At 35.8% G+C, this 27454-nt stretch overlaps 1 protein-coding gene and 1 pseudogene across 2 annotated transcripts in view; both read right to left on the minus strand.

Annotated features, from left to right (window-relative positions):
- Magi3 (membrane associated guanylate kinase, WW and PDZ domain containing 3) overlaps positions 1-27454 on the minus strand; it is a 200779-nt gene that overhangs the window by 129660 nt on the left and 43665 nt on the right. The window lies entirely within an intron of this gene.
- Positions 25914-26758, minus strand: LOC102000868 (annotated as a pseudogene).

Below are 27454 nucleotides of genomic sequence, written 5' to 3' on the forward strand. Positions count from 1 at the left end.
AAAAAAAAAAAAGGGGGGGGATAATAATAGTAGGTAATAAAGTGAATACTTGTGAGCTGTTATTTATGGATAATTTACATTGGTATAGTTTTGCATACTGATACAAGTTCAAATTATATTTGTTATTTCTGTTTACAATATTTGTACACCTATGCAAAGTTATTCTGTCAGATTGTATACATGCATGTTTCTGCCTCTGTTTAGGACATTTTGTATATTGATACAACTTTTAAAATATATTTTTGTATTGCACTATATATTATTCTTACCTCTGATCAAGATACGTATACATTGTTTAAATTTTGAGGTCACTGCAGCACATTTGTTTACAGATTAGTTAATATTCTGACATAAAGTCTTAGTCCTTAAGCTAGAGAGGTATTAAATATTATAGGTCAATAGTTGTTCATATTACATATAGTCAGATTAATTAGGTTCTTTAGATACATAGAGGTTGTATTCTGCCTGGATAAGTAATCTTCAACCACTTCAAGGATCTGTAGAACATGGCATTTAAATAACTTAGGGTTCTGTTGACATGAGACATGATTGCTCCTGACAATAATGTTAATAACTTTAAGTCATTGTAGTCATAGTTAATTTGCATTTAATAAATTAATCTTGCCTGAAGTTCAGAGAGTAAAACAGATTCACTGATCAGCCTTACAGACTAGGCAGTGGTGACACACACCTTTAATCCCAGTAGCCACACTAGTTTGCCAAAGAAACAAGTGGTAGTAGTGTATGACTTTAACCCCAACACTAGAGAGGAATATAAAACAGGAAGAGAATATAAAACTCACACACACAGTCTCTTTCTGAGATTCCTGGAGTCAGGATCGTCATTTTGGACTAAGGTAGAAGTAAGAGCCAATGGCTGGCTGTTTTGCTTTTCTGACCTTCAGGTTGCATCCCACAACTTCTGTCTCTGGGTTTTTATTAATTGTGCTAAAAGGCATAATTTCCCACTTCCCCAACACATTAATACTTGATTAGTTGTAGAGGTAAGAAAGTAGTTAAAACAGCACTAAATTCATACTGCTTTTAATTCTAATTTGCTGCTCATCTGAGAATAATGTCCTGAAAGGTAACTTTCCCTCAATTCAAGTCTAAACTATTTAAATATTCACCCACTGTCAGCCTTGGTGTGATTTTTCTTCTCCTTTTTTTTCCCTTGGTTTTTCAAGACAGGGTTTCTCTGTAGTTCTGGAGCCTATCCTAGAAATTACTTTGTAGACCAGTCTGAGATCTGTCTGTCTCTGCCTCCTGAGTGCTGGGATTAAAGGTATGTGCCACCACTACCTGGCTCTATGCTTCCTTATAAATTATATTTTATGAGCTCAACAGATGGCTCCAAGATTAAGAGCACTGGTGGCTCTTGCAGAGGATCTGGGTAGAGTTCTCACCCCCCATGGTGGCTCTGAACCATCAGTAACTACAACTACAGAGGATCTATATGTCACCTTCTTCTGGACGCCTCAGGTACTGCATGCACACGGTACACATAATACATCCAAGAAAATACTCATAAAATAAATCAATCTTAAAAGGTAAATTTTATAAAGCTACTATCTAGCCACTTATAACTACCTAAAAAGAGAACTCATCCAAATTATATGATCTCCTCCTCGAATAGTACAAAGAAGCCGGAACAGGTAAAGAACTTGTTCGGTGTTGCCTAGAATGTTAATGCAGGGCTGCACAAATGCTTCATATACATTCATTCTATATGCTTAGCTTTCTTATTCTTACTTTATCGCCAATCTATATCTAGATTGGATATTTACCTATACCCAATTATCAGCATTAATCCTACGTTTCAGAGGACTAAAGTTGATCTAAAACATTTGGAGAACAAATAATAAAACTAACTTAGTTTGGCTTTATTTAATTATTTTCTTAGATAAAGTTTCTTTAATGTAGCCTAGATTTACCTTAACTGGTATGCTGCCTAGACAAAGCTTTGAACTCATAACCCTCTGATTTGAGCCTCCCAAATGCTGTGATTGCAGGTATGTGACAACCACACTCACTCCATTGCTACTTTTCTTTGGGTGTTAGAAATAAACATCTCATGAATACAATTTTTTTTGCAATGATACAACAAATGCTCATAAAAGATTGGCAACTTCCCCCCCCCCCCAAGACAGGGTTTCTCTGTGGTTTTGGAGCCTGTCCTGGAAGATTGGCAACTTTTTATGCAGATGGTGAAAGAAAAAGAAATGTAACCAACCTTAAAGAAATGTTATCTTGTGAAGACAAAGGAGACATCTGCCAATTCATTTATCAAAATCTTCTAGAAAATCACTTAGGGACATAAAAATTAAAGGGATATAGATGACACATAGTGAATGCTGGAATTTATTCATATTTCATACTTACATAGAAATGTGAAATGTAAAAACATATATACTTGGCTGCTGACTAAAAGAGAAACAACAAATCAGTTGTTCTCGGGTAAAAGCTGGTAATTTTTATTTGTTCTAAGCATGGAAAGTCATTAAACTGCTTCAAATTCAAACTTCGAAGTAATAACAAATTAGTAAAATAAGCACTATCTTCTATTCAAGCAAAAAGCACACCATACAAACAAATCCAATATGCATAGATTTTACACCACAATTTTTAAAATGACTATTTGGCAACAGTGTATAAGAGAAACAGTACAGGTTTGGAAAAACTTCAGGGAGTCAACTCAAAAGCTCATTTTTAGTTATGATAAAATGTGAACTTATTAGCAGAGGGAATAGACTTAAGAATACTGAAAAGACCAAACAATAGACCAAACACATATCAACCATATGTGTTACATTTACCCAAGCAAATCCATTTAAAATATCATGAAGGTAATATCTCAAATATAAAAGTAAACAAGTTGGCCGTGTCCAAGTTTAAATTTACAAGAATTTCTCTCTTAGGAAACCATTGTTCTTAAGTATAACAGAAGGTAGCTAAGTAAGTAAGTAAAAAGTAGGTATGTAGATTTAACAGAAGCACCTCAAAAAACACAAAGATCTAACAGTTTGCTAGAGATTATGGTTTACAGATCTGTGTGGTATGTGTGTCTACGAACTTGTGGAGGCCAGAGATCAAAGTCAGGTGTCCGGTCCTATTGCTCGTCACATTCTGAACTCACCAATTCAGCTAGACTGGATGAACAGAAACTCTGGTATGCTACTGTCTCCACCCTCCCAGGGCTGGAGTTATAGACATGCCACTACTCTAGTCTTTCGATGTGAGTGCTGGAGATCCCAACTCAGGCCCCACTGCTTTGGCAGCAAGCCCTTTACCCATGGAGCTAACCCCCAGGCCCAGATTTTTAAATATATAAATATATAAACTTAAATAAATAAATAAATAAATATTTGCATTTATCACATATTGAAGAATAAGAAACTATAATTTGCTTGTTTGTTTTTAAGTAAGGAGATTTTTTTATCGTAGACACAGGGAGAAAGAAGGTAGAGGGAAGAGCCCCATCTGGATACACTTGCAGACTAAACCCAACCATGAGAGAAGAGAGAAGAAGGAAGACCAAGAGAGAAGCTGCTGACCAAGAGAAGTGGCCAGGGTCAAGAGACCAAGAGACCGACTGTAGTTCTAATAAGTCATAGTAACATAGAAACCATGATAGACAATTTCTAAAAATTAATTTTATGATAGAATCTTCATTCTGATGCCATGGAAACAGCAAGAGTAAAATTATACAATTCATATAAAAAGGTAACTGAATAGTATTCACTGGTAATGAGAAATGAAAACTTAACCCTAATCTCAGTAAAATGAATTTATAAGAAGATAAAAATAACTATAGAGTTACTCATTTTAAAGTTCTAGTGGGTATTCTTATATAGTTTTAAATTTGTATGTGATTTTGATGTTTGGGGTCTAGGAAAAAAAACAGACCTCAAAATAGTAATTTGGGATTAAAAACCCTTTTGTCAGATAACTTTGGTAAATATGCAAACAATATAATAAATTAAAAAAAAAAACCTTCCTCACACAGACACCCTTGCTTAATCTTAGGGCTGCCTACATGAAGATGGAATAATTTCTAAATAATACCATTATTTACTTACCTCCTATCATTTCCTCCTACTCATTCTTAAGAGAAAAAAGTCAAGAAAACTATTTTCTCCACATAATTTATGCATAATTGTTTTCCTGTTTTGAAATAGCAGTGACAACATCCAACAAAGACTCCTAAGGGCTGTTTTCTCAAAAAAAGAAAGAAAAGAAAAGAAAAAATCGATCATTTTCTCAGCTGGGAGGAGCGCTGCAGGATAAGCACAGATCAACACAGCTTAGTTATTCCTTTGCTCTGGATCTAGTTCTGACTCCATTCTTCCCCTTGAGAATGTGCTCTCTACATACAGTAAAATAGGACACAGGTCAATTTAAAGAAAAGACAGAAGGCACTACAAGTTTACCCATGATGGAGTAAGGGTGTATCATTACTCATGCTGCTCCTACTTCTGACTTCCCAACTAGTTGTAGAGCTAATTTTATTTTTCTCACACCTCCACGAGTTATCAGAAATAAGTGTGGATGACTAGGAACTATAAAAACCCTCTCAAGCTCAGTTAAATGAGGTGAGTTGTCATAGCTTCAAGGTATATTTACTCATCAATGGACTTTGAAGCCTGTGGGGGTTAAAAAAAAAAAAAACAACAAAATCAGCCAGACTTGCCAAACAACCTGGATAGCAACTTTTTGACCAAAGGGATTTAGGCACATTGATATGGAAATTTCTGCTCTTTTAACAAAACTATTACACAGCACACTGTCCATATTTATGTGACATATTTCTTTCTTTTTAACTTATATCTTTTCAGAAATTTATTAGAATTAAGAAAGAACTGATGTTAGCAGAATGGCTCAGCCAGTAAAGGTACTTGCTGCCAAGCCTGGTGACTGAGTTTGATCCTTGGAACCCACATAGGAGGAGAACGCAGGCTCCCACAAGTTGTCCTTTGATCTACATAAACAACAAATACACACATGTGCGCGCACACACACAAATGTAATCTTAATTTTTTTTAAAGAGAGAAGTTTTTAAAGCTTAAATATTAATTAATATTTTATGTAGACAATTGAAGACACCCAAGCTCCTGTCTGATACTTCTTTTAATAATGGCATCCTCCTCCATGGGCATTTTAGGAAAACTTGACGTTGCCAGTCATATCTTATTTTGGATGGTAATTATTGGTACCAAGGTAGGGTCCATAACCAGATTTCTCTAATAAAGTCGACATGTGAATACTGAGAGATAGATAGCCTTCTCTTTATTCATTGAGATGTCTTAATTAGAACAGTTAGTCACAACATTCTTTCCCATAGAGCCAACCAGTTCTTCTTATTAGGTTAAAAATTAAGAACGCATTACAGAGAAATGTGTAACTCATTCATTTACTCATTCAGTGAACACTTCATATCTGCTATGTGTTAAGTGCTGTTCTGGTCACTTAGTATACAAAAGCAGTCTTGTGAATTAAAAAAAAAATCAAGACTGTTCAAAGACTTTTAGAGATTTTGTGAAACATCATTTGAGAGCAACTTCTTTTATTCAGAATATATCATTCTAAGGCTATTTTTGTGGTCTGTGAGAAGAAAATCAAGATAATATTCAAAGTAGAAAGTACAGAGAAAGAATACACCATAATCATAATGTATCATTCTAAGTCCCTCAAAAATCTTCCTTTATCGTTTTTTCAACAGTGTAAAACAGAACCAAAAAATAAATAAGGGGGAATTCTATTTCCTCAAAAGTAAAGGAGAGAATAATATATAGCACGTTATACTGTGGTAGAAGATTAGGTTCTTTATCTGAAGTTGTATAGGTACTAGTAGTCTGCTTATGTGCAAAACTGAGAAAATAGTAGTTGTTATCTTACAGTTGGTTTGAAGGTGAAAATGTTTAATATATTAAAATACTTAAAACAATAACACATATGGCTAAGAAATTTTTGTGAGAGCCAAAAATTATTAGCTTTTCTCTATCCTCTAAAGTCAGTTTTTTCACACAGCAGCCTGACTGAGCTTTCTAAAGACCAAATTAGTGAGCTTTCAGTGCATACAACATTCCAGTTCATAATGCTTCAGGGGCTTCCCATGAAAACCAGAAGAAAGTTAATCCCATCGAGACTCTACAAGATGGGGCCCTACCCATCTCTTCAAATTCAGCTATTCATATTTTTCATCCCTATGCCTAAATTACTCTGGTCTTCTTCAAATTTCTAGAATAAACCAATGCTCACAAACTTTTAACTTGTTCTATAGGATCCTACTTGTTCCCCATAGGATCTAAGTCTTCTCTTTCTTCAGCTCTTTATTCAAATTCATCTTCTAATAGGAAAACCTTTATGTCCTACTCTACCACAATCACATCTTCTCTTATTCCCATCTCTGTTGTTTTCTTAACCTCATTAAAATGCTCAATTTTCTTCACAGATTCTTCCTCACATGATCTACACAATACTTGGGTTTATAATGCAGAGAACTTGTACATCTTATTTGTTATTATAAGGTCTATAGTAACACTTGCCATAAAGATGTGTTACTGAACAAATAAAAGTTTTATTATGCACAGATTAATATGTCCTACAATAGTGGAATAAGTAAGTCTGGTGTCGAGGTGCTTGAGTTACCTCTGTAGTTGATATCCTGGGTTGTTATATACTACTAATATTCTATAATCATGTAAATGTGTAAGAATACATACATAAACCCACACAAGATTCTCTTGGTCATTTTTCTGCAGAAGCCTGGCATACATACTGATAAATTCTGTGTTGATTTCTTCCTTATTCAATGGGTCTCAGAAAGTAGCTCTAAACTAGCTCCAGCACTGTGCACATATATGAGCAAACAATTACAACAGGTATATAGCGAAAACTGCTGCATAGTTAAGATGCCACCCAAGATACATTTTAAGGAAATGTGGTGCATATGTTAGATAATAATAGCAATACTTGGAAATTACAGAAATTAAAAAAGGTGAAGATAAAAAGACACATTTAGAGCTGGAAATAACGTTTCACATGTTTTTAATCCCAGCACTGAGATTGAGGTGGACACAGAAGGACCTCTATGAGTTTGAGACCAGTCTTGTCTACACAGAAAGCTCAAGGCCAGGCAAGGCTACACAAGGAGATCTTGTCTCAAAAAAACAAACGAACAACAACAAAAGACACATTTACAGTATTTAGAAAATTAAAATTTACCATTGTTTTCCCAAATCTGATTCAATCAATTAAACTCTAATTATAGTGTTTAATCTAGAAAATATAATATTCAGGCCACAGAACATAATGCATCTTATAAGAACTCTAAGAAGACTCAAATAAAAGATCGTGCATTTGGAAGAATAATTCGACAAAGATAAATATTATTTTTTAAAAATGTTCTTATCTAGGCTGAAAAGTAACTCCAAGGTTAAGAGCACTGATTGCTCTTTGCAGAGTACCCAGGTTCAAGTCCCAGCACTCATGTGGTGGCTCACATCTATAATTCCAGTTCCAAGGGATCTGATTCCCTGTTATGACCTCTGAGGCCAACAGACAAACATGTGGTACACATATGTGCAGGAAAAAAACATTCAAATACATAAAATAAAAAAACCAGTTAAGACACCTAGCAATAGTGGATAGGGTGTCTGAACTGGCCATCTACTGTAATCCGATTGGTGACTACCCTATTGTCATTATAGAGCCTTTACCCAGGAACTAATAAAAGCAGATACAGAAATCCACAGTCAAGCACTGGTCTGAACTCTGAGAGTCCTCCTGAAGAAAGGGAGGAAGGACTGTATGGAGCCAGAGGAGATCAAAGTCATGACAGAGGAACCCACAGAAACAGCTGACCTGAGCTTGTGAGAACACATGGACTCTGGGCCAACAGTTAGGGAGCTTGCATGCACGGGACTGACCCAGGTCCTCTGCATGTGTGTGACAGTGTGTAGTTTGGTCTGTTTTTGTAAGGTTTCTAGCAGTGAGATCAGGACTTATCCTGGCACTTAGCTGGCTTTTAGAACCTGTTCCCCATATAGATTACCTTGCCCAGCCATTATAGAAGGGGAGGAGCTTATATAAGCTATGCTATATTCAAGCCAATGAGAGGCCTGTCCCTTTCTGAATGGAGACAAGGAGGAGTGGGTGGATGGGAAGGGGCAGATGGGAATCAGGGTAGGAAATGGGAGAAAAAGAGGGAGGGAGGAAATGCAGTCGGTATGTAAAATAAAAGAAAAAAATGTCAATTTAAAAAAGTTCTTAACTTCAAATGGCCAAAAGACACTTAAGGTCATGCTCAACTTCCTTAGCGATCAGGGAAATGCAAATCAAGACAACTTTAAGATACCATCTCACACCTGTCAGAATGGCTAAAATGAAAAACACCAATGATAGCCTATGCTGGAGAGGGTGTGGAGAAAGGGGTACACTCATCCATTGCTGGTGGGAATGCAAACTTGTGCAACCACTTTGGAAAGCAGTGTGGCGGTTCCTCAGGAAATTCGGGATCAACCTACCCCTGGACCCAGCAATACCACTCTTGGGAATATACCCAAGAGAGGCCCTATCATACAACAAAAGTATATGCTCAACTATGTTCATAGCAGCATTGTTTATAATAGCCAGAACCTGGAAACAACCTAGATGCCCTTCAATGGAAGAATGGATGAAGAAAGTATGGAATATATACATATTAGAGTATTACTCAGCAGTAAAAAACAAGGAATTCTTGAAGTTTGCGTACAAATGGATGGAAATAGAAAACACTATCCTGAGTGAGGTAAGCCAGACCCAAAAAGAGGAACATGGGATGTACTCACTCATATTTGGTTTCTAGCCATAAATAAAGGACAGTGAGCTTATAATTCGCGATCCTAGAGAAGCTAATTAGAAGGTGAATCCAAAGACAAACATATAGGCATCCTCCTGAATATTAACCTTCATCAGGCGATGAAAGGAGACAGAGACCCACATTGGAGCACTGGACAGGAATCTCAAGGTCCAAATCAGGAGCAGAAGGAGGGGGAGCATGAGCAAGGAACTCAGGACCGTGAGGGGTACACCCACACACTGAGACAATGGGGATGATCTTTCGGGAATTCACCTGGTCTTGGTCTAGCCTGGATCTGAAAAAGCATGGGATAAAACCGGACTTACATAGCAGACAATGAGGACTACTGAGAACTCAAGAACAATGGCAATGGGTTTTTGATCCTACTGCACATACTGGCTTTGGGGGAGCCTAGGCAGTTTGGATGTTCACCTTACTAAACCTGGATGGAGGTGGGTGGTCCTTGGACTTCCCACAGGTCAGGGAACCCTGATTGCTCTTCAAGCTGATGAGGGAGAGGGACTTGATCGGGGAAGGGGGAGGGAGATGGGAGGCGGTGGCGGGGGGGGGAGGCGAAGATCCTTAATTGAATAATAAAATTTAATAAAAAACATAAAAAAAAGAAACATACCTGTTAAAAGAAAAAAAAAGTTCTTATCCTACAAAGGTACTTGCTCATTAAGAACTGGATTTTCTATAGTATTCAATGCTATCCCAAAGCAGCAAAAATTAAAAAAACCATAAACATCACTAAATATTTCTACAATTTAACCAATTGGAAATTGGTTTGATGTAGGAAAATAATAAAAATTATGAACATAAAATATAATCATGATTATACTATTAAGTTATTAAGTAAATTCACAGGTAAATAACACTACAAAAAATGAGAAACTCACTAATCATCAATGTTCCTTCCATCAAAACAAGGTTTACTTCCTCAACAAAATTCTAAGACTTTGCAAATTCTTACTTGGTGTTGGTAAACTTGCTTACTAATTAATTCACACCTTAATAATAATCTTAAATGCATGTTGGACTTCACAAGTTGTTTGTTACTGAAACATTGACCTATCTGTTGGAATACTCAATTTTTTTCTTCAGGTTTATTTCATCTTTAGTCATATGTATAAGTGTGTGCCTATATGCGTATATATACCACCACATGTGAGTAGATGCCCAAAGAAGCCAGAGGTGTAGAATACCCAAGAGCTGCAGTAATTGTGAGAGTGCTGGGAATCAAATTCTGGTCCTCTGTAAAAGCAATATGCACTCTTAGCTGCTGAGCCATTTCTCCAACTCAAATCTAAATTGAAACCTCAAACTCAAAGAGCATGAAGCCAATGATTTTTCTGGGACAAAGACACAGATATAAGTCTCATTTATAGTGACTAGAAACTTACCCTTGGCAAAGACAGAGTTCAGCAAAATTTAAATCTAAGCAATTGTCAATTAAAGTAGAATAGCTACCTGATTTTTCAAATTTTTAATGTGTTTATTTCATAACATGAGAATATCTGGAAATCCTAAGATGCATTACCAAAAGTAACAAATTAAAGCATAATTCCTCTTTTAGACTCTCAGGCTAAAATGTTTACAGAAAGACATCAATCACTAAAAGCTTCAAAACCACCAGTTGTATTTATTTATCTTGTTAAAGAAAAACCTAGGAATTCTATGCACAGCACAAGCAATTGCCAAAGGCAAATACTTCCATAAACCAGAGAAGGTCTAATGATGTCATCTACTTAGATATGTGGGGTATATATAAATACATAGACTAATTTTAACATAGAAGAGCTAGCCAAACTCCATGTCTACTTCTATATTTTCTGTAATGTTTTCTTAAAGAGTCTGCTATAAATATTTTTTTACATCTCTTTCTCTTATTAGCTTGTAAACTCCTGAAGATTACTGACTTTATATCCCTAATAACAAATGCATACTTCAGTGCTAAATTCATTATTCAGCTTATCTGTTAAATCAATGATGTTGCATAATAAATAAGATGATTTAAATCATATTAAGTTGCTATTTTTATAACTTACATTCATAAACTTAATGAAGTTCAAATATGTTTCATAAACTGGCATTAAAGAAGAAAATCACAAGCTAGGCACAGTATATTATTTAAATGCCTGTTTTCCCAGCCCTTGAAAGACAAAAACAGAAGGACAGCTATGGGTTCTAGACCAGCCTTGGGCTACAAAGCTAATGCATCTCAAAATAAAAAAACAAAAACATTAGAGGATAATAAGAGAGGTTAACAGATAAAGATTATCAAAATATACTATATACATATACAAAAATGTCAAGATAATATATAATTAATAAATGCTAATAAAATTAAAACTATTACAAAGTTTTTTTTAAAAAAAAAAAACAAAATACTACAGTCTTTGGAAATCTGCAAGCTAGACAACATCTTGAATTCTATGATGTATATGTGGGCTTTTTCTACTAAGTGTTATATTAGATCCTGCCAAATCAAAAGGCACTTTAGATCCTCCATGATTTTCTTAGTCCACATGCTTTGCATGGTTTCTAATTACTAAGCAGTTATACTGGCCCAACTACTATCTCTGAAAGTAAAAGGAGACAGTATGAAGTAATTTCTAGCAATAATCCCTACAAAAACAGAAAAATTAGAGCAATAGCAAAAATCTGAAGATTCTTTCCACTATATCTTTCCATATCTATTTTGGTAGTTTCTGTTTGTTAATGTGTAGTCCTTTTGAGGATATATTTAAGCAGTTATAGCAGATATGTGGAGAACCAGTGATCTTAAAAATAATTGAAATTGATTATCTATTTTTTTAAAAAGAGGATATAACATTGGTGTAGAGATGAGAGTGGGTCTGGAAAGAATGGGGATTGATCATGATTAAAATTTATTGTATGGAATTCTCAAAATATTAATATTTTAAGCATACTGAAAATAAGTAAACAAAATCTAGCTAGTTTAAAGTATTATTACCAAAAACTCATTAATTTGAATGAATTATAGAAGATATACACAGTGGTTTTCATTAAGAACTCGGATAATCAATCAAAATTCAAAGGGAAACTCTCCTAACTGAAGTTGTAAAATGGCTATGCTGAGATGGTAAGTGACCTTGTACAACATGGATGCAGAACTTGGAAAAGTATAAATCTAGAAGATTATTAAAGTTTATCTCATACATGTGTAGACATAATATTTTATATTATAAGCTGCCATGTGGGTGCCAGGAATTGAACACAGGTCTTCTGGAAAAGCAGCCAGTGTTCTTAACCAATGAATCATCTCTCCATCCCCTCAATATTATACTTTAAAGAAAGTTATACTCCAATATACCTTTAACATAAAGGTACTAATTCATTAAAATTGTGATTTTAAAATAACCATTTTGACCTTAAACCATTAAAATTCTGTATCATCAACAGTCAAACCAACTAATTTCATGACATCTTGATGTGTTCTTACCAAAACTAGACTAATCATGAGGAAAGAGAAAATATAAATTGAGGGACATCTTACAAAACAATTTACCTAGGACTCAAAATACCAAATACAAACATAGAAGACTTTCTGCCTCTCTGAGAAAAGATTTAGAAATTCTTAATTGAAAGGAGACCAAATGGCATGATGGTTAGGTATAATGTGTTATTCTTAATTAAAGGTAGATAAACAATAAAGAATTTTAACAAAACACCTAAGAAATTTTGAATATGGATTTAATATTATATAAAACATATTTACATTAAATTATCTAGTTGACAATTATTACTTATATAGTATAAATCCTTGTTTGAGTCCCAGCACCACAAAAACAACATCAAGTCGCAAGATATTAAATCACTTAAATCAGTCATATTTTTATATGCTAACAACAAACTATCTCAGAAATCAAAATACTCTTACTTACAATAACATTTGTAAAAATACTTACACTTTGAAATAAATTAATGAAAGTGAAAAAAAGACCTATACACTGAAAACTAAAAAAACTGATAAATTGAAAATGACACAGATACACACAACAAAATGTCATTTTTATGGTTTGAAATAATTCAAGTTGCTAAAATGATCATGTTACTAAAAGCAGTTTGCATATTTAATACTATTTATCTCAAATTTCTATAATAGTCTTTACAGAAATAGAAAATAGAAGAAATTCGAGCCAGTTGCAATGATGCTCTGTAATTCCACTATTTGGATGGCTAATGCTGGATAACTGGAACTTTTAGGCTAACCTGAACTAGCCCTGTCTCAAAAGGGGAAGCAGTCACCCATCCAAGGCTCCTAAAACACTGTGAAGTGTGAGCATAAAGTTAAGGGCTGATGGGTGAAAGAGCTATAAAATACAGCGTGCTGTTGCATCTATCTCCTCCTAGTACCTGTGCTTACCTACACAAAACCAAACCAGTTAAACTTCCAAAGCAAAGGGTGAAGGGGCCACCAAAGCCCCACCCTTGGTGGAAGAGATATTACCAGTTAACAGCTGCTATAAGCGGGGCAGGTACGCTCCTTTGGGAATGTAGGTGCTGGTAGGATGTTCCCGCCCTGGTGGATGGACACCTATGAGGACACAGGCAACACTAATTGAACTCAGGACCGTGGGGGTGGGAAGTAAGGGGGTATTAAATAATGACAGCAAAACAGAAAGACATGGATTTGAGAGAACTAGAGAGAGTTTGAGGGGAGTAGCAGCGGTTGGATATGATCAAGACACTGTATAAATGTAGGAAATTTTTGAAGAATTTTTAAATAGAATTTTTTTTTTAAAGGGAAGTGTTGGGGAAGGAGGGAAAACTGGAAATGCTCGGTGGTAGATTACTTTTCTAGCATGTGCAAGGCTCTAGGTTCAAAATAAACAAAACAGAATTAAAGAAAAAATCCTAAAAGTTTCATGGGACCACCAAAGACCCAGAACAGCCTTAGAAACCCTGCACAAAAACAACTTGGGAGACATACCACTACTAGACTTTAAAATATGCTGTAGCCTACAGCAATCATAACAATATAAATAACTGGCATGTTTCAAACACACCAGTAAAACAGAATAAAGCCTAGAAACAAGTCCTAGCATTTCTTTACAGACACTCAATTTTCCACAAAGATGTCAATGACATGCAAAAAAGAAAGGCTTTTTTCATCAAATGGTATTGGAAAAAAAAACAAAAACAAAAAAAACTAGATATACTGGTGTAGAAGGATGAAGGCAGATGCTTACCACACACAATATACAAAACTCAATCCAAATGGATTACAGCGGTTCTCGCCCTGTGGGTGTTGACCCCTTTGGCAAACTTCTATCTCCAAAAATATTTACATTATGATTCATAACAGTACAAAAATTATAGTTATGAAGTCGCAAGAGAAATAATTTTAGAGTTGGGGATCACCCCAACATGAGGAACTGTATCAAAGGGTCGCATTGTTAGGAAGCTTGAGAAATTTTGGATTAAAGGCTTAAACATACGACTTGTAGCTGCAACATATTTATAAATAAGGAGATGAAAGCTTTTAAACATGGATCTGGGGAACAACTGTTGAATATAACTCCAAAATCTCAAGTGACAAAAGGAAATACACAAATGGCATACAAAACTAATACATAACGAAAGCTTAGCCTTAAACAAAAGGAATTCGTGTAATTGACAGCAACAAGAATGAACCTAGGACATTATGCCAAGTGAAATCTTTTCAAATTCATTCAAACAAAGAGTAGATTAGTGTTTGTCCACTAGGAGGTAGGGAAATGAGGAGATGCTGGTCACTAGAAAAGAAGTTTCAATTATGTAATATAAATACTAGGAGTAAACTATATCACCTTGACTGTCTCTTAAAACACAATATTGTATACTTGAATCCTGCTAAAACTCTTAAATATTCTTTAAAAACATTAATATATGAGGTGAGAAATATTCCAATTAGCTTATAGAGGTTATGAATATGCCAATTAGCTTATAATGGTAATCATTTCACAAAGTATATAAAATTTCTATCAACTGCCAAATAAAAGTTATGCCAAATAAAAGAATGTGGGCATTGTGTATACCAAAGTCAGAAACAGAGATAGTTTTAGAAAGGTTAATTTACAAAAATTTATTCATAAATTTATAAAAAGTCATGTATAAAAGTATTTTAACTTCATCTCCCAGATCTTTGAAAATGATGGATATCCTAGGGTACAGTCTTTGAACCTATTCTCTTTAGCTACCTTCTAAGCTTCAATGACCTCATTGAAAGCATTGCTTTAAATGACATCTATACATAAAAGGTAATCAAATTAAAATATTATTTTGTTGTTTTATTATTTTAACATGTATGGCCGGGCGGTGGTGGCGCACGCCTTTAATCCCAGCACTCGGGAGGCAGAGGCAGGCGGATCTCTGTGAGTTCGAGACCAGCCTGGTCTACAGAGCTAGTGCCAGGACAGGCTCCAAAACCACAGAGAAACCCTGTCTCGAAAAACCAAAGAAAAAAAAAAAGTATGGTTGCTTTGCCTATAAATGTCTATGTACCATATGTATATCTGGTACTCACAGAGACCAGAAATGGACAATAAATCCTCTGGAAATGGAGTTATGGACAGTTGTGAGCTGCTTTGTGGGTGCTAGAAATTATACCCAGGAACTCTGTAAGAGCAGCTATAACTTCTGTAAACCATCTCTCCAGATCCTCAAACTAAAATCTTAACCCCAAATACTTGCCCCAAATTCAAGGTTCATACACAGACTACCTAATCTACATTCTCGTTTGGATTTAAAATTTAAAAACCACAAGATGAATTTCTGATCATATCATTCAAACTTCAATGGTCCAGTCTTTATTGATGACAACACCATCATTTAAGCTTGCACCAAGATTTTCTGGATATGTACTTAGTCTCCCAGGTATGTATGCTTGCAATGCCACCGTACTTGGGAATCAAATCCTCTGGCACCTAACTTCTGGATGACTTAACCTATATCTCAGTCATTAAGACTAAGTAAGATGACACAGGAAAAACTAGTACAAAGTGACACCTACAGGAGGTAAAGGGACGGTGGGTGGGGGAACAAGATTTATTAACATGGCATAAAAAACAATAAGTATTCTTCTTTCTTTTAAAAATACAACACTTAGATTTCCAGGCCCTTTTTGTTAGATAGCTGTGTCCATGAGATGAAGTCCTGGCGAACAGGGTAAGAACATGGGGTGGTGTTTCACTGGAAGTGAAACGCTTTAAAAAGCTGCTTGATTTCACTTGTTTGTTTCCTTTTCCCCACAAAGTAGGATGTGAACGTAACAGTGTGATGATCCAGGTTCATCTCAAACGAGAACACCCCCACTAGAAATGGCAGACTGGAAAACAGACTGTAGGAGGGCCCTGAAAGCTGTAGGGAACCGTGCTGCCCGATATGCCAAGGGGCCTGCCAGCCCAGACCCACGCAAGCATGAGTTAAACATGTCTTCTATCCACATGTAAAATAATAATGCCTAGAGGTATCTCGTTTCCCTACCTAGAGAATTTATCTGAATCTTTGGATGGCATATTTTTTCAAAATATTTTTTGAAATGTTCTTACAAATGTAGAATTATCAAAATGTATGTCATTACTTTTTAAAAGAATCTTATGAACAGGAAAAATAATAAATTTAACATATATGAGAATTTGTGGCAGCAGGTTAAAAACAAAAAAGAATAGTGCTATCCCTTGGGAATTATACCCCACAGCTTCAAGACTATTCACGTGATAAGATTTATTCAGAGTAATAAAACAACAGATTTACAACTAGAGTGGATAAAATGTCCCCCATCCCCTGGGAGATGTTAACAGAGAGTTGAGGACAAATAAACATACATTCTTGATGTTTCGCTTTCTCCCCAGAAGTAAAGTATTTTAGGTCTGTTACAGAGCAGGAACCTCCTCCATTAACATAAAAGAGAAGTTGAATCCAACACTGCTACATAAGCAACAACCTTGTTTTCCCAGAAATCAAGCGAGGACATCACTGGTGTCCTGCCAGTGGCAACGTTTTCTTAATGCTTTTTGATAAGTATTGCTAAAATTATAAACATAGTACTGTATGAACAAAACTGAACAGTAATAAATCTTTTTTAAAAGCAGAGTACTATTTCTGAGTAAACACTACTCCAAGCAAACAAGAGAAGCACTGCCCAAGGCTCCTCAGTTTCACTCACAGAGATCCCTTCATAAGCTTGAACATGACTAAATAACTATGGACACAAAATTATATACCTTTTTATCTCCTCTGCATAATGGTTAAAAATATAAACCATGAATTCCTCTGAATCTTTTGATGGCATCTTTTCAAAATAGTTTTCTAAACTATCCTTACCAATATATGAATTGCTATCTGAATTCAAGTATTTTTCTTAAACCAAATTTATTCGATCTCTGCCCAAATTTCTTATATATAGAATTGACAGAATTAAATTCTAGATACCATTATGAATAAGAATTTCACTCAGAAAAAGTATCTAAACATATTTTTTCTTTCTTCTTTGTATAAATGTGTATGTTCACGTATACTCCAATCATACCTCAAGATCCAATATGAAGCAGATATACACCTGAAGTTCTGTACTATTACTTGGTTTAATTAAAAATTTCAGTTCTACAACAGCGCTGTGATTAAAATTATTAGATGTTATTTCATTCATGCAAATGGTTAAGTAGTACAGCTAAGATATAGTAAAAGTTGAATTTAAAGTAAAAAATTAAGGTTTTTGCCCGACTAGAGCTGACAGTGGTACTATCCTATAGAAATGTAAAAACCACTAATAGGAATCATGTGTGTAATTGTGGCAGCTGCATTTCAAAAAAGTAAAAACTATATTTAATAATATGCTCTATTTAACCAAATATATTTTAACTATACCAAGGTATTAAGTAATAATTTTTAAATTATTGACAATAAATTTATTCTTTCTTAGTAGTGTGTATCATCGAATTCAGCAAAACTGTACCCTTAGATACTACTGCAGATGCCACATTTTCATTATAAATCTCATCTTAATTCTCTTCTTCCTTTATCTATTAGCACACGAAAGAAACTATGAACTACACTGCTCGACCCAGTAGTCACCACTAATATGTGATTACTCATATTTAATTTGTATGATTAAAGTTTTAGTTCTTTGGTATCAATCACATATAAATGTTGATCAGCAGTCATTGACTTTATTGGTCATTTTAAGTCAAGGGAGAAGACAAAGTACAACCTTGAAAAGGTGATCTTTCAGAAAAATATAAGGTAGAAATTATATTAGGGGATCGTTTTCGTTGAAAAATGGAAAAACTCACAAGAAAGGATCCAGAATCTTCCTCTTTTACTAGTAAATTATAAAGAGCGCCTTATCCAAGCCTTGGACAAAGACTACATCCTATAATGTGTTAGAGCTGATAATATGCTGCTACAGCTGACCAGAGAGGAAGCCTCTCCTCCCTAAACCTGTGGCAGAATTAGAGAAGTTAGTGTTAAAACAAGGGAAAGAGAAAAACAAAGAAACAACATTTTCAGTTCAAGTGGCTAAATATTTAAAAAATAACATTTATGAATACAAAAATGTAAAACAACAGATTGGGCAAACATCACTTCAAGTTAAGTTCAACTGAGAATTTTAGCATCATAAACATTGAAAAACTAAGGAGAGCTTGCCTTGAGCATCATTTTTGTGATTTTTACTTCTTTAGATAATTTTTAAAATTAGATTTGTAAATTTGTCTGGAGGGACTTGACAAGGAAACAAAATAATTTCTGCATCCAATGATCTCATTTAATAGAATCAAATCACAAAAATTTCTGAGTAAAAGATAACTAATATTGTTTAGCTGCCACTAAGTTCCAAGAATAATCCTTAGAATTGTTCCAGAAAGCCTTGTTACCTAAGCAGGCTTGTAGGACTAACTACCACACACAACACTGGGAGACTAGAGCTTTACACAAAACTAAGAATAAAGAAGAAAGTTGTATTTCTTAGGGTTCACCTTGTTACTTAGCCTTTCTAGGGTCATAGATAATATTCAGGGCTCATTATCCTTTGCTTTACAGCTAGTATCCATGTATGAGTGAGTACATACCCTGCTCATCTCTCTGGGTCTGGGTTACCTCACTCGGGATGGTTTTTTCTAGTTCCATCCATTTGCAAATTCCAAGGTGTCATTGTGTTTTACCATCGAGTAGCACTCCACTGTGTACTCCATTGTGTACCACAGTTTTTTTTACCCATTTTTCAGTTGAGGGGCATCTAGGTTGCTTCCAGATTCTGGTTATTACAAATAATGCTGCTAAAGTGAACCCTAACAAAGACATACAAATCCACCTGGAAAGGGGAAATAGAAAAGAAAAAGATCGTCTGACAGAATTGGGAGCATAGGGGTGGAGGAGAAGGGAGAATGGAATGAAGGAGGGGAAGGGGGAGGAGGAAGGAGAACTTGAGTGAACAGGATAGTCGAGATGGAGGAAGGACAGAGAAAAAAGCAAGGAAAGAGATATTTTGATTAAGGGAGCCATTACTGACAAGAGAAATTCCCAGGAATCCGCAAGTATTTCCCCAACTAAGACCCTAAGCAATAGAGGAGAGGGCACCTGAACTGGCCTTGCTCTGTAGTCACATTAATGAGTATCATAAATGTCACCATAGAACCTTCGTCCAGCAACTTGGTGGAAACAGGCAGAGATCCACAGCGGAGCACTGGGCTGAGCTCCCAAAGTCCAGTTGAAGAGTGGGAGGAGTGAGAATATGAGCAAAGAGGTCAAGACCATGATGGGAACAACCACTGAAACAGCTTACCTGAGCTAGTGGGAGCTCACCAACTCTGGCCAGACAGGGAAGGAACCATATAGGATTAAACTAGGCCCTCTGAATGTGGGTGACAGCTGCATGGTTGGGTCAGACTGCGGGGCCACTGGCAACAGCACCAGGATTTCTCCCTAATGCTTTTACTGGCATTTTGGGAACCCATCCTCTTTGGATGGATACCTTGCTCAGCCTAGATATAGTAGGGAGAGCCTTGGACCTTCCCCAGAGCAATGTGGTACTCTCTAAGGAGTGGATGGGGGTGGGGGGAGAAGAAGGGATGGAAGGAGGAGTGGGAACTGGGATTGGTGTGTAAAATGAAAAACGATAGTTTGTTTTCATTTAAAAAAAATAAAAAAGAAAATTTGATAAAAAAAATCCAAAAGATGAAAGTTGTATAGAAGATATTTTTCTAAACTTGAATTATAAAATCTGATGATCCTAGGACAAGTAAAAAATTTCAGACCATTAAATCTTTTAAATAGAAGGTAGTAAGAAAATTATTAGAAATGATAAAAGCCAACCTCACTGAATATAAGCTTTATACTCTTTAGCAAAATATTATTTTTTAACAAAACAGAAAAAGATTCAAAACAGTTGTTGAAGCATAAGCTCTCATTGCTCCAAACTGGTCAATGAATGGATGGATGGACAGACACCTATATAGATAAATACTTTCCGTTTTAATGATCTGTTCCTCAAAACTTCGAAAAATATTTTAGGGGGATAGAGAAGGTTCAGTGGTACTGCTCTTCCAGAAGACCTGGGTTCAATCCTAGCACCCACATGGCAGCTAACAACTGTCTGTAAAAAGATATACTAAAGTTAAGTTTTAAGCTATTCTAAATTAAAAGGTACTTCTATTCTTATATTTGTGATAACAATTTTGACAACTCATAAAAGCCTCCAAAAATAAAGAAATCTATGTAGCGGGCTTGATTCACAAGAAGCACTAAATATATCCCTGACAATTGGGAACAAAATTGGCAAACCTTCAAATTTTCATCATAAAATACAGACCAGTGTTTATGTTTCTGATAAGCAAAAGACAAAACTCTTCGCAGAATTTAACATGAAAACGCAAGAGAGAATGAGAATGAGAGAGACAGACAGAGAGACAGAGAGAGGAGTGATGGCCCACAATCCCAGCAGGTGGGAGGGGTTAGCTTGAGGTGTGAAATTCCAGAACAACTTGGGTATGTAACTGATATCCTATTGCAAAACAATGGAGAAAAGAGGGACTGGGGGAAGACAAGATTTTCAGATGAAGATATTATAGAAGAATTTTCTCAAAAATTTTTAAGACAAAATGATAGTATGGGGCTATCAAGATGGCTCAATATGCAGAAATCTCTTGTCACTGAGCATGCTCCCTGATTTTGATCCCTGGAACCCACATGGTGAAAAGAATCAGCTACCTTGAGCTATCTTCTCTACAAGCATCCTATGGTGTGTGTACACACACACACACACACACGCACACGCACACGCACACATACACACAAACAAAATGTTAAAAAAAAATTTGAAAGAAAATATGGCACGTCTAGCCAGGCGGCCATTCAACAAAAACATTATCATACAATTGTTATGAAAATTCGGATCATGCCATTTAGCAATATGGTTATATTTATACCATTATCTCATCTTTTTTAATGATGCTTATACAGCAAATCACTCAATAACATTCCTTTGAGGGTAAAAGTGGAAGGCATACAAAGATAGACAAAAGAACAGGTGATGATGAAATGAACTATTTAACTGAGATTATTCAACTTGAACTTCATAAATAAAAAAAAAGTGCTTTCCTAAGTGGCTACCTTTTCTTAAACAAAATTGGACAACAAAATTTTCAAAAGTACTTTCCTTTGACATTGGAAATGCAAATATCAGAAGTAATGATAAGGCAGAACCTAGTAGAAAAATAGTTTTAATATCTGGAAACAGTATTTATAGAATGTATATATTCCAGGATTATGGTAGTTGGTGGGCAGTTAATTATACTCAATGGACTTTTCTTTTTAAAAAAAAGTATAATTATTTGTTTTCAAAACCAAGATGATACGAAATTAAAATTAAGGTTTACTACTATTTTAAATTATTTTATTTCTATATGTGTAAATGGAGGTTTCTCTGTCCTGCCCTGTACCACAGCCACTTCTAAATAATCACTCAGAGACTTAATATTAATTCCAAGATTATGGCCTATAGTTCAGGCTTATTACCAACTAGCTCTTACATTTAAATTGACTAATTTCTATTAATGTATTGCCACATGGCCATGGCTTTTAATGGTCTGCTGGCATCTTGTTTCTTGGGCAGCTGGCTTGTGTCTCTCTCCACCCTTCTTCCCTGTATTCAGTTTGGCTTTCCACCTACCTAAATTTTGCGTTGGTATAGACCAAAGCACCTTTTATTATCAACCAGTGAGAGTAACATACATTCACAGCGTACAGAAGGTTATCCCACTGTATATATGTGTATGTGTATCTGAGTGCATGTCTGTGTACTGTGTGTACAGTGCTAGCGGAGGCCAAAAGAAGACATCAGGTTCACTGAAACTGTAGCTTTAGGCAGTTGTAAGCCACCATTTGGATGCTGGAAACAGAATCCAGGTTTTCTGCAAGAGTACTAATGCTTTTAACCTCTGAGCCATCTCTCCAGACCCAGGTTTACTACTATTATAACCTAGATAAGAAGAATCCCCAAAACTCAAGTGCTGAAGGCCTTGTTCTTATTGTAATATTTAGATGTGGGGCTTTAGGGAAGTGACTGAATTATGAAGGCCCTGAATTAATAATTTCATGTCATTACTAGAAGCTGGTAGAAACTAAGAGGTAGAAAGGTAGACACTATACATATATACTCCTTCTCAAACAACATACCTAGCAATCTTGGACCCCCACCAGCATCTCTCACCACACATATACCCTGCTCTAATAATACAAGTTTCTGCTTCTTCAACAACAACGGAACTAGACAGTTTCTATTTAGATATATTCCAGTGTATTCAGGTCAGAGACCAAAAAGGCCAAATTTATCCTGAACTGATTAGAGGGCATTTGCAGCAAAGGAAACTGTGCCCCCACAGAGGAGTTTCAGAGAAAATTCCCTATTTATCATTTTATGCCTATGCATAATTGATTATCCATTCACTTAAAATCAGATGGATTATAGGAAGGAACATACGCAGTAGGAACAATGATTATATGATTTCACTCATAAATCAAAAGGGAACTATTCAAATTATGCCTTTTAGCAATGCAGAAAATATTAAAGTCCTCTTCCTTTAGATTTTATAAAAGGAATGTTGGCAGTAACCTGAGGTCTTTTTGAATAAGCAACCTTACTCATAAGGCATGCTGTTAGTCTTGACAATATAAATCTCTCCAGTCTGTATTATTGTTTCAGTTTGAATGATGTTACCTTGCTACTCTTGCAGACCTATGTGAACTCTTATTCCAGTTCTTTGAATAGGAGACCAAGGACCTGACCTAGATTGGGACTACCAGTAACAGCAGGACCTAGTTAGAGGAAGTAAGTCAACCTTAAAGAGTATGCCTTATTCCCAGACCCTTCCTGGCCTCTCTAGTGACTGTCTGTTCTGCTTCTCTGATCTCTCAACTTTCATTCCCTAATATCTGATACCAGCTTTTTAATTAAGAACAATCAGAATTCGTGCTACAAACAGCCTCGTGAGAAGGTAATAGGTAACTAAATACATGAAGAAGGTAATAGAACAAGCAGGCCATGTAGACAACTACAGAAAAGCAACAAAGCTAATGATCCTGGAAAAGGCCTATCTGGCATGGTTAAGGGAAGGCAAGGAAGGTAATACAGCTGCAGTGGGTGATGGGATGGAAAGCAGGAGTAAACTGGGATTGGAAGGCATAACTAGATGGATCTTGTAAGTACATACAGCCCATTCATTTTAAGGGCTATCAAGTTGAACATCAAGTAAGAAGTTGAGCCAAAGACTGTACTGATTAACTGAAGGCACACAAAGCAGCATCACAAGACCAAATCCAAGTTTAGACAACTATCCAAACAAAAGACAATGGCAAGTTAGATGGTGGAATGTCAGTGGAAATTAGAAGTCACTGAATCCTGGATACATTCTCAAAGTACAGCTCACAAGACACGCAGCACAGAAACTCAACAGTAAGACGTTTGTAGTTCTCGATAGCTTACATTTCGCATAATGATTTGATTTGTATTTACACTGCTCATGTATCAGTGAATCGTACCCTTTAATGCAAGTAATGGCATATGCTATAAACCATAAATTTAAGTTTAATAACTTTTATTAGAAACAGGTTTCATTTTTTCAAATTAAAATATATGCTTATCTTAATTTATCATTTGTATGCAAGCTTATGATTATATAACTTAGTACTTGATTAAACATTATGAAGTATGAGTTCAAGAAAGGGTGATTTTTTTATTGATTTTTATTGAGCTATACATTTTTCTCTGCTCCCCTTCCTGCTTCTCCCCTCCCCTCCAACCCTCCCCCAAGGTCCCCATGCTCCCAATTTACTCAGAAGATCTTGTCTTTTTCTACTTCCCATGTAGATTAGATCTATGTAAGTCTCTCTTAGTGTCCTCATTGTTGTCTAAGTTCTCTGGGACTGTAATTTGTGGACTGGTTTTCTTTTAAGAAAGGGTGTTTCTATGAAAACCAAGATACATGTTTTGAGAAAACATTGAAAGCTCTGGAAAGGTAAATCTCTAAGCATTTAAAAAGAAAATTATTTTTTACAAAATCTAAAAATCAAATAGGATTTCATTCTTAGTTTACTTTGAAAATGTCAAAGTTCTTTATGGAAAGTGGAACTGAAAACAATTAATAGACCTGTAGGTTGTTTAGGCAAAAATTGTGATAATTTACAGTCTATCTATGTGATTTAAATTAAAAATTGAATGTTTATAGTATGTTTCCAGGTTGTATTTCTGTTGTTGTAATATAACATTAAGAGCAGCTTAGAGGAGAAAAAGGTTTATACTGCTTACAGTTCCAGGTTCTAGTCTATCATTGAGGGAAATTATGGAAGAAACTAGGAGGCAGACTGCTTATTAATCCACACAGCATTGCCTCCAATCAAGAAACTCACTTCACAGCCAAGAAGTACAGCAGGGTAGAAGATGCCAGTTACTGACTCACACAGGTCATGTTTAGCTAACCTTCTTATATAATCCAGGACCATCTGCCCAGACAGTGGTGCTGTCCACAGTGTGGGCTCTCCTACACTGGTTAGCAAACAAGATAATTACCCCCAAATATGTCCAAAGGCTAATTTGACCTAGGCAATTCCTCAAGGGAAGCACTTCTTCTCTCAGATGACTCTAGGCTGATGGCAGCTAAAGCTAACCATGACACAACATGTACATCATTTGTTGTGATTCTCTTCTTTATTTTCTTCAATTAACTAACCAATTATTGACTTCACTTATTTATTATGCACATGTAAGAGACCAATGATGATGTTCTGTGTAGGTTAGGTTTGTCTATCTTCCCATAAAAACCTCTAATTTATTTTTATATGTGCTTAGGTTTATTTTTTTGTATAGCAAAAAATATGAATTACCAAAACTAATCTGAGAAAGAAAATATCTGAAGAAACTCAAAGCTATATCTACCCTGAAGTATTCCTTTGAAGTACAGAGCAAGATATTTTCAGAGGCTAAATGTTAAGGCAACATTTAACCCATATAGAAAATATATCAATTAATTCTACGAGTTAGCATAATACTGACAATAAGACTGAGTAAAGATAAGTCTCTTTAATACAAAGAATACAGAAATTCAACCTCCCTTTTGTTTTTTTGGTTTTTTTTTAATAAAAAAATTGTATTTACTTAGAAGCATTCAGAATATCAACAAAACAGCTGCAATTTTTTTTTGCAATTACAGAGTGGTATTCAGTTAACAGAACAACAATTATCTTCGTATAAGCTGCATCAGAGACAACTGAAGATGAAAAAAAACAAAAACAAAAAAACAAAAAAACTACCGTCCCCATATATAACTAATTTGTGCTGTGCACCAACAAGAACCTGCTTTAAATTTCCATGCCAATTTACAACCCCCAGACTGTACCAGGCAAGGTTAGTGGCTATTGAAAATGCCACTAGGACAGGGCTATCTAAAGACAGGGCTATCTAAAGATTCGGTAGTGTGTTAACTATACAAAAAAAGACACTGTACAGTTTAAAAACAAATCTTACACAGCCTTATATTTCAATTTTTTTCTTTAAAAGGAGTGAGTTGTGTACAGGGGGGTTAAATGCTTTATAGACAAGAAAAAAAACTGGGCTAGAACCAACTTATTCATCATCATCTTCTTCTTCCTCATCTTCATCTTCCTCTTCTTCCTCCTCCTCTCTTCATCCTCTTCGTCTTCCTCATCAAGTTCCTCTTCCTTCTTTTTCTTGCTTTTGTTCACCTTGACCACCCCCTTTTTCGCTGCACCGGGTTTTCCTTTAGCTCTGTAAGCAGCAGTATCCTTTTCGTACTTCTCCTTCAGCTTGGCAGCCTTCTTTTCGTCGGGCTGCTTGTCATCTGCAGCAGTGTTGTTCCACATCTCTCCCAGTGTCTTTGCAACATCACCCATGGATAAGCCAGGGTGTTCTCCTTTGACTTTGGGGCGATACTCAGAACAGAACAAGAAGAAGGTCGAAGGAGGCCTCTTGGGTGCACTGTGGTCCTTGAACTTCTTTTTGGTCTCCCCTTTGGGGGGGATGTAGGTTTCCATTTCTCTTTCATAACAAGCCTTGTCAGCCTTGGCCATGTCTTCACATTTCCCCTTTTCTTTAGCAGACATGGTCTTCCACCTTTCTGAGCACTTCTTGGAGAACTCTGAGAAGTTGACAGAAGCATCCGGGTGCTTCTTCTTGTGTTCCTCCCGGCAGGTTTGCACAAAGAATGCATATGAGGACATTTTGCCTCTCGGCTTCTTAGGATCTCCTTTGCCCATGTTTAGTTGATTTTCGTCCGCGAGGCACAGAGTCGCCCAGTGCCCGTCCGGCTCTCGCTTGCCCCGGCGCTGTCTCTATGGAGCTCAATGTACTGCAATGGCTGTGAGAGTGGGAGCCAGACGCAGCCTCCTCACTCTCTCCGCTCTGTAACCTTACTCTCCTCCCTTTTTGTTTTTAAAAGTACTGGCAGGCTGGAGAGATGGCTCAGCAGTTAAGAGCACTCACTGGCTGCTCTCCAGAGGACCTGGGTTCAATTCCCAGGCACCCATAAGGCAACTCACCCATAAGTCTGTAACTCAAGTTCCAGTGGATCATACACCCTCATACAGACATACATATAGGCAAAACACCAATAAATAAATGTTTTTAATTCTAAAAAAAAAAAAAGGAGTACTGGCATAATAAACATTGATGTTGGATTCATTTTCATTAGCAATTAATCAAGAAATTCTAGGGTCTGATATGCTCTGGATAGATACCATTCCTAAAAATAATTTAGAAATTTAAACCACATAAATGTTACAATAATGAGAAAAACATAGAATGAATTCCCAATATTCTAAGTGTATTGGTGTTTTCTTAACATAAGTTAAATATTAAGCACCTTATACAACACACATATACACACCAAAATACACTGAAACACAAAAAAAAGTATATAAAAACATAAATTGGGTTGAACATCTATCTTTTACAATCTAGTATAACACATTACTAATACCTGACATGCTGTCTTATTATTCATATAATTAGTGCAGTATTTCTAACACTGAATTTTGATCATATTATAAATATGATATTAGGGTGACATGAGTAAAGAAACACCACTATTATTTTGATTT

Source organism: Microtus ochrogaster, unplaced genomic scaffold, assembly GCF_000317375.1.
Source record: "Microtus ochrogaster isolate Prairie Vole_2 unplaced genomic scaffold, MicOch1.0 UNK60, whole genome shotgun sequence".
NCBI classification, from domain to species: domain Eukaryota; kingdom Metazoa; phylum Chordata; class Mammalia; order Rodentia; family Cricetidae; genus Microtus; species Microtus ochrogaster.